The sequence below is a fragment of the Vulpes vulpes genome, chromosome 12 (genome assembly GCF_048418805.1).
Source record: "Vulpes vulpes isolate BD-2025 chromosome 12, VulVul3, whole genome shotgun sequence".
NCBI classification, from domain to species: domain Eukaryota; kingdom Metazoa; phylum Chordata; class Mammalia; order Carnivora; family Canidae; genus Vulpes; species Vulpes vulpes.
Window position 1 is genome coordinate 12,094,840 of NC_132791.1, and position 11,476 is coordinate 12,106,315.

Below are 11,476 nucleotides of genomic sequence, written 5' to 3' on the forward strand. Positions count from 1 at the left end.
CTGTGAGATGGCATAGGTGAAAGAAAAGCTCTAAAGTCAAAAGACAGGTCTCTAGTCCAGATTTGAATTCAAAACCAAAACACGCACCCTTGTCAAACGCCAATCCATTACTATTTTAACAAAATTTAAAAATCAAAATAATAATAAAAAGCCTAGGCAAATTAATGTATCTAAGTTCTCCTATTACTATTTACTTGCTGCTTGCTGGTTCAGTGTGCTGTTCGCTAGAACTCAGAGCTACCAGGCCTTAGTGCCAAAGGTTTTTTCAAATGGAAAAAAAAATCTTAAAATCAGGAAAATGTTGTTTATTGATACCTCAAATCCAAGAAACAGTTGTTGATGCTCAGAAAAAACCATGCAGTGTGGGAATTGTTATAGTAAATATAAATAAATAAACCAGAGCAAAGGGGGAATTTTATTTTTCTTTATTTTTCTGTAAATTGTACTTTATTTTCCTTCATTTTTCTGTAAATTGTATAGAGACCACTTCTGTTCACTGCTTTAGCTTCTGGATCACCAATGTTCTGCTGGAGCACAATTTGAAAACCCACTGATCCTTTCCAGATGAGAAAATGGTCTCACCAAAAATGCTCAGGATTACATACCAAAGTGATCGAAGATCCATACCTATTCAATTTCTCTTTATGGTGATTTCTACTACAACCAATTTGCCTATCTTGGTAAAAGAGACTTCCTTGAGCTGGTATTGAATAAAAAATTCAGTTTTCTCCTTTCTCAGTCCTTTCTTTCCCTCTATCTCTCCTTCCCTTCCTCCGTAAGGTTTCCCAGAAATGAGCTTTTATACGTTACATAACCCACAATAATTAGCAGCTTAGTCAAGCAATAAATAATTTTTATACTTTCTCTAAAGTATGTTGATGACTCTCAGTCCATTTCATCTTTTTTGTAAACTCAGAGGATTAGCAGAACAGTTAATTATGTTATCTGTATATCAACATCTTCTCTACCTTGAGGATGTTCAGGGGTTTTCTCCACTTTTTCCTTCTCATCTTTCAGTCTAAAAGGGTTTTTATAGGCTTAGAATCAGAAAAGAAAAAAAAACCACAAAAGACAAGGAGGCACAGGGCTCTTCACCTGGAAAATTGTAATTCTGCTTTTATTTCACATAGAGATATAAATGGAGAATTAATGCTGTTCTGCATATCAGGGATCATAGAAAAGAAAAGTCGGTTCTTCTGGTCCTTTTGCAATCCCTCTACACCTCTATATCATGCAGCATTCACAGAGGACTTATTCTTGTTATTGAAAAGGGAGATTGGCCTTTCATCTGACTTATGACAGATGATTGAATTTGAATTAGTAGAAACTTTCTTTTCTTTTCTTTTTCTTTTTTTTTTTTTTTTTTTTTTTTTTTTTTTTTTTTGAGAAGAAGACAGAGAGAGAGAGGCAGACAGGGAGGGAGGGAGAGAATCCCAAGCAAGCTCCATGCACAGCATGGAGCCGAGCACACAACTCTGAGAACATGACCTGAACTGAAATTGTCAGATGCTTAACCAACTAAGCCATACAGGTGCCCCAGTAGAGACTTTTTAAGTGTCATAAAATGAAACTGTAGTATCAATTTGGCAATTGAATGAACTCTGTGGATCCTAGAACTGAATGATAAAGCATATGACATGGAGAAAGAAAAGCAACAGTGATTATTATTACAATTTCATTTAACTGTTAATCTGTATGTAGCCAGGCTCTAGCAGGTGCTCCATTCCCATTCACTGAGGAGATTGCAAAATCCAAGACATGTCCAGCTGTCATCTTCTCAATTTAGGAACCTAAGCCCTTATCAGGTAAAGGGATATGGTATTTGTAAGAGAAGACACAGATTTTGTCTGGAGGCTGAGAAGAGCCCCAGCACAGTAGATCAGTAATGGGAACCTCTGACATCTGTAAATGATCCTTACAAAGCATTTATCACATACATTTAAAAAAATCTATTCTTCATAACCATTTATGACATGAGATTATTTCTTATGTTTTGTAGTTGAAGAAACCAAGGCTCCAAGTTCAGTGACTCACTCAAGATCATCCAATGAGCCCTGGGTCTTGAACTCAGGACTTTTGATTCTGGATAGTACCATCTTTCCTCATTGTCAAATATTAAACTCCCAATATAATATAGTGATATGTGGTTTTTTTTTTTTTTTGCATCATGTCTCTATATACCTCTTGATATATCTATATTTCCTGATTATAAAAGTAATATATATTGTGACAAACACAGACAAGTTAAACAAAAGAAAATATAAGATAATATCTACTCTGAAATTACAGAGAGAACTACTGTTAACTCTTTTCTCTGTACTTTCCTCTGTACTTTGTGATTCGTTTATGTCTTCTGCTTATTTTTTATTGGTATGATTGTGTGTCTGTGTTTTTACAATTACTTGTGATGTCACCTTATAGAATAAGGATATTTACTCCTTACAATATGGAATAAAATATTTTTCTTAGTGTTTTGCTTTTAACTTTGATAATATCGCTCTTTAATATACTGAGGTCAGACGGCTCCGGTGGCTCAGCGGTTTAAGCGCCGCCTTCAGCCCAGGGCCTGATCTTGGAGATCTAAGATCGGGTCCCATGTCGGGCTCCCTGCATGGAGCCTGCTTCTTCCTCTGCCTGTGTCTCCGCCTCTCTCTCTCTGTATGTGTCTCAATAATAAATAAATAAAAACTTAAAAAAAAGATTTACTTCTATAAAAAAAATACTGAGGTTAAAATATTTTGTGTTCATATTTATCACTCATTTTCTTTTGGCTTTCCACCTCATTGGCATATTTTAGAAAAGCCTTCAAATCCCTAATGGGACAACCACTTATCTATGTGGGTGTTTATCCCCCCCACAAGTGTCAAGATTTTTATTATTTGAGCAGAATTTCTCTCTCCATATGTATAAGTAGTAATTTATATATATTTGTGTAAATTCATATAATACGTAATGATTTACATGTATAAATTTGCATGTATATGTATAAATATACATACATGTAATAGGCTCATTTATATGTATATGTATAAATTTGCATGTAATTTAACTTAGTCCAAATTCCTTCAGTAGGTACACAGGTTATTGCTTTGCCTATGATCCCAAATCATGGCTTTATCATTTTACAAAATTGTAGACATGTTATTGAGTTACCAGTCTATTCAAAACTTTATATCTGCTTTTTCCTTTTGTTTCATTTTGTTTGGTTTGGTTTAGTTTTGGGGGTTTGTTTTGGTTTTGGTTTTGGGTTTTTTTGGCTTTTTTCTTAACATAGTTAGATTCGGGATTCTGAGTCCAAAATCTTATATGACTATTCACTGTTCAACTTTTTTTCATCTCACTAAGAAAGTAGTTAAGGTGTTAGAACAGTGACTTCAAAATTGAGGAAGGAAAGAGAAATGAGAAAATCAGCTAATACAGTGAAAGAAAATAAAATATTTAAACAAACAAGAGTATTTGACAATAGACAACACAAACAGCATATCAGAAAAAATAAGAAGTTGGAAATAAAATTGTATAGTTAATATGTTTGTGTCGACTTTCAGAATAAATGTTAATGGATGGAGTTTCTCTATTGAGATATAGAGTCTCCTACTGCTAAACCAAGTTAATAACCATAAACTTTATTCAAGCTGATTAAATGGGTTGTACAATTCCTCTATATTCTGTTTGTTACCTGAGGGTCACAGAATCTGTCAGCTTCCAGAAGAAAGGTGTGTTAAACAATATGCTGGTCTAAGAGACAAAAAATGCAAAACAGCTATTTAAATAGGTCACAAGTAAAAGTAAATGGCCAGGAATTTTTGGAAATAAAAAAGAGTAACCAGAAATCAGATAAATACTATCAGAAATGAATTAGGAGAAAATATAGTAATATCAGACAAAATGAAGTTCAAGGTTAAAAACATTAAAATGAAAAAAAAACATTTTTAAAAAGTAAAAAGAGTAATTCATCATTTTTGTACCTAATAATATAGCTTCTAAATATGTGAAGTATGATTTGTTAAAACTACAAGGAGAAGTTTACAAAACTATATGATAATTGTAGATTTTTGATATGCCTCACCAAAAAATAACAAATTAAGTGGCCCTCAAATACAAAAGAATATGAAGGAATTGAATAACACACTCATCAAACATGATTGTAGATGTATGTGTAGGAGTGTATGCCTGATTTTCTTTTCCAATACCAGTTAAGCAGTCACGAAAATTGACCATCCAGCCACAAAAATAAAAGCTCTATAATCTCAATAAATATTGAAAGCAGAATACAGATCAGAATGCAAGAAACTATAAATAACTTCCAAAGAACAGAAATACACACACCCATACACACATACATCCATACCCACGCACACACCCAAAAACTTTAAAATACCTTTCATGATAATCTTTGGTTAAAAAAAAAAATCAAGCTGAAATTACAGACTATTTAAGTAGAAACAACACTGAGAATACTACATATGAAAATTTACATGATGTGACCCAATTTTAGTTATATAAAATTAATATCCTCATGTGCATTAATTAGAAGCAGAATGCATTTAAAATACACAAGACTTTGAATTGAAGGAGTTAAAAATCCTCCCCCAGTTTTTTTTTAAGTAGAATGTATTAAGTGTTAAAAGCAGAATTCTATGAAAATTAAGAAGTAAACTTTATCAATTAAACTATCAACAGAAAAGTCAGATAAGTCTGAAAAAAAAAACCCCACAAATATACAACATTAAGATAAGGAAAGAAACATAACTGCAGAGGAGATTAAAAAGTTATTAGAATATTATATCAATAAAATTGAATTTCTTAGGTAAAAAGGATAATTTTCCAAAAATCTATATAATAATGAAAATTGACTCAAGAGAAAGAAAAAAAGAAAAATAAACCAATTACCGCAGAAAAATAGAAAGCATAGTTAAATCCCCAACTCCCACAGCAGAGGCACTAGGTAAACTATTACACCTGATAGAAATGATAATCTGGGTTTGAAAAATATGTGTATGTATTTGTTTATCTTTAAATATTTTTATTATAAAGTAATAGATATTTGTGGAAAAAATTTTAAAATACAGAAAGTTTTAGACACCAAAGTGTAAGTCCTGGGCTATTTAAAGATTTTATATTCATTCTTTGTGTCTTAGAATTTTTAGAATACAATTCTTTGTGTTATTCTATAACCCCACAATCCACAAAGCAAACCAAATACAGAAACAAAACTTTATATCAATATTACTTGTAAATATAAATGTGAAATTTCTGAATAACATATTTCATGTAAAAATTCAACAGTGTATCAAAGAAATAATTCACCATAAGTAAATAAGGTTATCCCAGAAAAGCAAGGATGCTCAAAACCAGGAAATCTATTGAGGTAGCTCATTACATTAACTGAAGACAGTAGAATTACCATGTGATCATCTTGATAGATGCCAAAACAAGTTGTTAATAAAATTTAATATCCATTTCTGATTACAAACAAAACAAAATAAAACAAAATTGAATTTTCAGTAATTCACAACTAGAAGGATACTTTTTTCATTATCAGAATATCTACCAGGAAATTACAGCAAAACTTACTACTGAAGTATTAGAAACATTCCCATTAAGGTCAGGAATTAAAGAAAAAAATACCTGTTATTCACTGAGACAATTCAACATTTCACTGAGGTCTCGGCCTTTGGGATAATTCAAGAAATTTTCAGAATAAATATTAGAAAGACTGAGACCAAAAAACCATCATTATTTGCAAATGCAAATTAGAAACTCTCAAACAACCCTCTTAAAAACAAATAGAACTGAGAGTTCAAGAAAAGAACTGAGGACAACGGAAACATACAAAAATCTATTAATTTTCTCATATGCCAGTAATACCTACATAAGTTTGAATGCATTCAGCTTCAGTTAGAGAATGCCGAGTGAAAGTTTAAATCTTATTTACTGAAAAGAGAATCAGTTCATTGGTATGTCTAGTGGCTCAGTAACATTTCCTGGTACCTAAACACTTCATCTTTCTGCTACATTATCTCAACATGCTGCCTTTTTTGTCTTCATATGGCCACATTACGGTTTATCCCAATCAGGTGTCATGCCTGGTCATCAGCATTGAAAAGGAGAAGAAAGAATGGGTGTAGGAGCAAAGGGGATTTTACTTGTATCAAGTAATAAATATTATCAGAATTTTTCTTATCACACATTGTGTAATACTAGGTAATATGGCCAGCATTGGTGGCAAGAGTGCTAGAGAAGGTAAGCAAGTAGTAAAAGCACAATCATGTAGATTGCGTGGCTGGCTTAGCCCTTACCATGATTCATCCTCAGGTAATGGGCATACTGCAGACCCCAAATAAAATTAGGACCCCAAATAAAATTAGCAAGGAAGAAGTGATCAGAGGACTATTTGGTAGATGACTCATAGTGTATGTCACTGTACCATTTAGAAAATACAATGGGAATAGAAGATTCCAATCACCCAGATGACATTTTTTAAAACATCTATAATGTAGCTAAAGTAAATAATGAAATGTGCGAAACCTACATGATGATATTTTAAAACTTTACTGAAAGAACTTAAGACTTATGACATGGAAATGGAGAGACATATTGCATTGTTACATGAAAAGCCTCAATACTGTTGATTCCCTTTATAATAACCTAGAAATCCATAGTAGTCCCAATCAAAATGCCCTTTTCTTTTTCACCTTGATAACTGATTCTAAAGCCTATGTAAGAGGAAATTATCATTTTCAAAAATAAGCTAGTATGAAGTCTAATGCCTCATCATATATCCTAAAATTTAGTATACAGATAAAGTGACAAGAGTTGAATGCAAATTGAATACAGAATGGAATACAATAAAGAACACAAAACCCAAAACGAGCCTGTCATGTTAGGGTTCGTATATGATAAAAATAGTATTTCAGATCAGTTGGAAATAATCGATTATTTCAGATTTAATTTTGGAAACACGTCTCCACTTGGGAAGAAATAGTCATATTCTCACACCATGTATAAAAATAAATTCCAGATGGATTAAAATTATAAACATGAAAAAACAAAACTGTAACATACTGGGTCTCATGGGGAAATATTTTTAAAATCTTGGGTGTAAAAGATTTTCTAAAATGTCATAGAGTGTCCGGTTAATTTACATGATAAATTTTATAGGTGAAGAAAGTTAAAAGACAAATGACAGACCTGCAGAAGATATTTCCAACATATATGACAAAAGTAAGTATTATTTGTAAAGAGTTCCAATAATTCAATAAGAAAAAGACAATCTAGGGGTGCTGGAGTGGCTCAGTTGGTTAAGCACCTGTCTTCAGCTCAGGTTATGATTCTGGGTCTTGGGATCAAGCCCCATCCCGTGACAGGCTCTCTGGTCAGTGGGGAGTCTGCTTCTCCCTCTGACACTCCCACCACTCGTGCTCTCTCACTCACTTTCTCTCTCTCAAATAATAAATAAATAAAATCTTAAAAAACAAAGAAAGAAAAAGACAATCTACAATTTAAAAATGGAAATAGAAAATCATCAAACTATTCACAGAAGTCATACAAAACACATAATAAAAGACATTACACCTTTAATAATCACGAAAGTGAAACTTATAATAATCATAAAATTATTTCATTCATAAGATTGTCAATTATCTTTTAAATTTGTACTATCTAGTGTTGGCACTAGATACTGAAGTACTGAATTTGTGGAAACATACATCTGTACAGTGGTTTGGTGGACAATGGGATGATATCTAATAAAATTTAAAATATTCATAGCTTTCTGACCCAAAAACTGTATTTCTAAGAATTCATTTTATAGGAATATTTGCATATGTGTACAGGTGTAAATTGAAGTATTGTTTCTAATCGGAGAAAATCTGAAACTACTTAAATACCCAACAATAGTGGAATTATTTTATAAATTATAGCATATAAATTTACACCATTATAAATTTATATATTTTCATTATAATTAAGATAGACCTACTACACTGACATGGCAAGATCTTCAAGATACATCATTACATTAAAAACTCTTGTATTTATATTTTAAATGCTACGTTTTTAATATTACATATTATATTATTAACGTTATATTTATCTGTTATATCATATAAGTATGTAAATGCATAGAACAGTATTTAAAAGGTTGCTTTTACACATGATTTCTTATAGATCAGAGCATATTAATGCAGAGGTTGACAAGGCTGGGGAAAAGGCTATAAAAGATCTTTAATATTTAGTTTGTATATTGCTAAATTCAAAATTTTCAAAATAAGCATGTATCATGTGCTTCTGCAATTAAAAATATTTTAAAAGAGGCAGCTTAGTATTTGAATGAAACAAACATTTGACTGAGTTTCAAGTCTAGGTATATATCACCTAATTGTTGCATGACTTGAATACTTTCAATTTCCTTATCTTCAAATTAGGTAAAATAATACTTATTCCATAAATGGGTCACATGAGATTATGTAGGAAAATACCTAGCCCATAGTAGGTGCTCAAAATGTTGGTTTCTTAAATGGCTAAAGTTAGAGATAAATAAATTGTAATCTTTATCATTTGCTTTTCTTATTTGAGCTCAAAGGAAGCATGGTTGGATCAAACAGATATTTTCAAGCATTTGTACTTGAAGTTTTCATTGAAGGACAGCAGATCTACATTTTGAGATGAATTAAATATTCAATTTTTTTATCGTAGTATTATATACTATATACCAGACAGTGTGCTAGGCACTTGGAGGCATAAAGATGAACAAGAACTGGCCCATTCTATTGAGGAGCTTGAAGTTTGCCTTAATTTAATGCTTTCAGTTAGGTGAGATAAATGCAATGCTAGAGACATTTATAAATGCTAAGGATATAGAAAAGAATACTGCTAAGAAATCACAGAATGTTTGAATTGAGCAAGATCAAGAGATCATTTATCCAACTTCCCATCCAGTGTAAGAATTCCTTCCACAACATTCTTGTTATTCTTCCGTAACAAGATGGTAAGGTAGTTTCTGCCAGAATAATAATGATTTATTGAATGTTTTCTACAGTCCCAGATATCATTCAAACTCTTCACAAACATTGTCTTGACTTTAACATCGCCACAAAACTGAAAGCTAGTTAACATCATACATAATTTACAGATAGACACTGAGACCCAGAGTGGTTAAGTAATTTGTTTGAGGACACACAGCTAATTCACAAGGCTGAAATTTGTATTCAAATCCAAGTCAGCCTTATCCCAAAACCGGTGTTCCTAATCTGAGCCATTCCACCCTACTGTTTTTACAGCTGGGATATTTCCAGTGGTATGAAACTCGATATACTGAAAATCTGTTGTTCCATTTATACAGTTCTCTATATAGTGCTGGAATCTGTTGTCTTTTTTTTTTTTTTAGATTTTATTTAATTATTGGACAGAGTGAGAGAGCACATGAGCATGGGAGAGGGGCAGAAGGAGAGGGGGAAGCAGACTCCCCTCACCACTCCCTGAGCAGGGAGCCTGATGCACGGGGTTCAATCCCAGGACTCTGGGCGCATGACATGAGCAGAAGACAGATGCCCAACCAACTGAATCACCCTGGTGCCCTGTGGAATCTGTCTTCTAATAACATCAATCCTTACTTTAATGAGTATCAGATGACACCTGCAGTGGAATTGGACTTGCCAAGAATATTAAAATCTTTCAGACATGGTTTCTACCCTCAGACAGCTTATAATCTTGCCTTTTCTGTTTGGACAAGCACGGAATGCCTGTTCTCTTTTACCAGAGTGCCTTCCAAGAGTCTGAAAACAAATCCATCCCCCAACACACCTAAATAAAAACCACTCAACTTCTGACTGAATTTGTTGTTATTTCACACTAAATATCCTCAGATCTTCAACTGTTGCTGGATTTCCAGTCTCTCCACTTCAATTTTCTTTCTCTAAATGTGTATCGGATCCTGTCCTTAAAAGACAGGGTTTTGAACCCAAACAGTGTAATGCTAATGGTAGTAACAGAGGGAGTTTGACTTTCATTTGAATATTGACTTCAATTAATATTTGCAATAATGGTTCTGGTTTTTGATAGCCATAAAGTTATATACCTACATAAAGTCACCTTAATACCACTCAGTTCCCCCACATTTTTATTTTAACAAATATTCACCCATCCAGTCTTGGTTTTTTCTTTCACTTTGAACTCGTCAAATAGAATTTTTAAGCTTTTATACTTAATTCTTAAATCAGGACTTTATTATTATCTTTTCAAAATGCAATCTTTAAAGAAATAATTGGTCTACCATTTCAGACTGTCAAATTGTTTTTCAGTCTTGATATTGTTTTCCATTTTATTAGATATTTCACCCAGCTTTATGAAACCCTTAATCCTTAAAGCCCGATGTTTCTGTGAACTCTGAAGATTCAAGGCAAAGGAGGGAGTTTTGAATTGTGTTACTAATGACCTCTTCCAAGTTGGAATAGGTTCATTAATCAATCCTTCTTTGTTATCATTGTTCAATCAATCTTCCTTTGTTATCATGGTTCAATCAGGAATGAATTCACTTAGCTAAGTTAGCATCTGATGTATTATATTATGAGAAACAGAAAACATGTTCTTGAAATTAGGATCCGTTACATGCATGGCATTTTCCTGTAGTTGTTAATTTGGCCTGATTTATTCTTATTGAACCCATACTGGATCCAATAATCACTGTATTCTTTCCTAAATGCTCACAAATCCTTTATCCCAGTCACCTATCTATCTACCTGCCATCTTTCTTTTTTATTTCTCTTTAAGTTTTACAAAAGGTTCGGGTCAAATTATAAAAATAAATTCAATAAAAAGGGAAAAAGTTACAGAAATGGGAGCAAGGGTAAAAATGAAAGATAATCACAGGAGAGGTAAATTAATATACAATAATGCATGTCATAGACTCCTACATGTGTGTTTGGAGCAGGTCAGAACAGCTGAGACACAATATTAGGGACAAGGCACTCAGAAGATAAAGGCAAAGTTTTCTCTGTTTATGTTTGTTTTTAAACATTTAAGAGAGCCATTACATCTGTGGATTTACCTGCAGCCCCTCAGTAGGCCAGTGGGATATTATCAAATACTGATTGGATAAGAGTAGTTCTAGAAGGGCCAAAGCAATGCTGTCTGTGTGGGCATATTTCCCATGGTCTGACCTCATCCAGGACAATTCAGAGAACCAGAGGGTAGGATATATGCTTGGGCTTCAAGCAATCCTCTGTAAATGGCACTGCTTGCAACTGTGTTATTTGTTTGGAATAACTAGGCCCTCTAGTGAGAACCTAGTTCAGGGATGCCTTTGGCTCAGGGCATGATCCCAGGGTCCGGGGACCGAGTCCCACATCGGGCTCCCTGTGAGGAGTCTGTTTCTCCCTCTGCCTATGTCTCTGCCTCTCTCTGTGTCTCTCATGAATAAATAAAATCTTTAAAAAAAAAAAAAAGAACCTAGTTCAGATAGTCTGTGTCACCAACT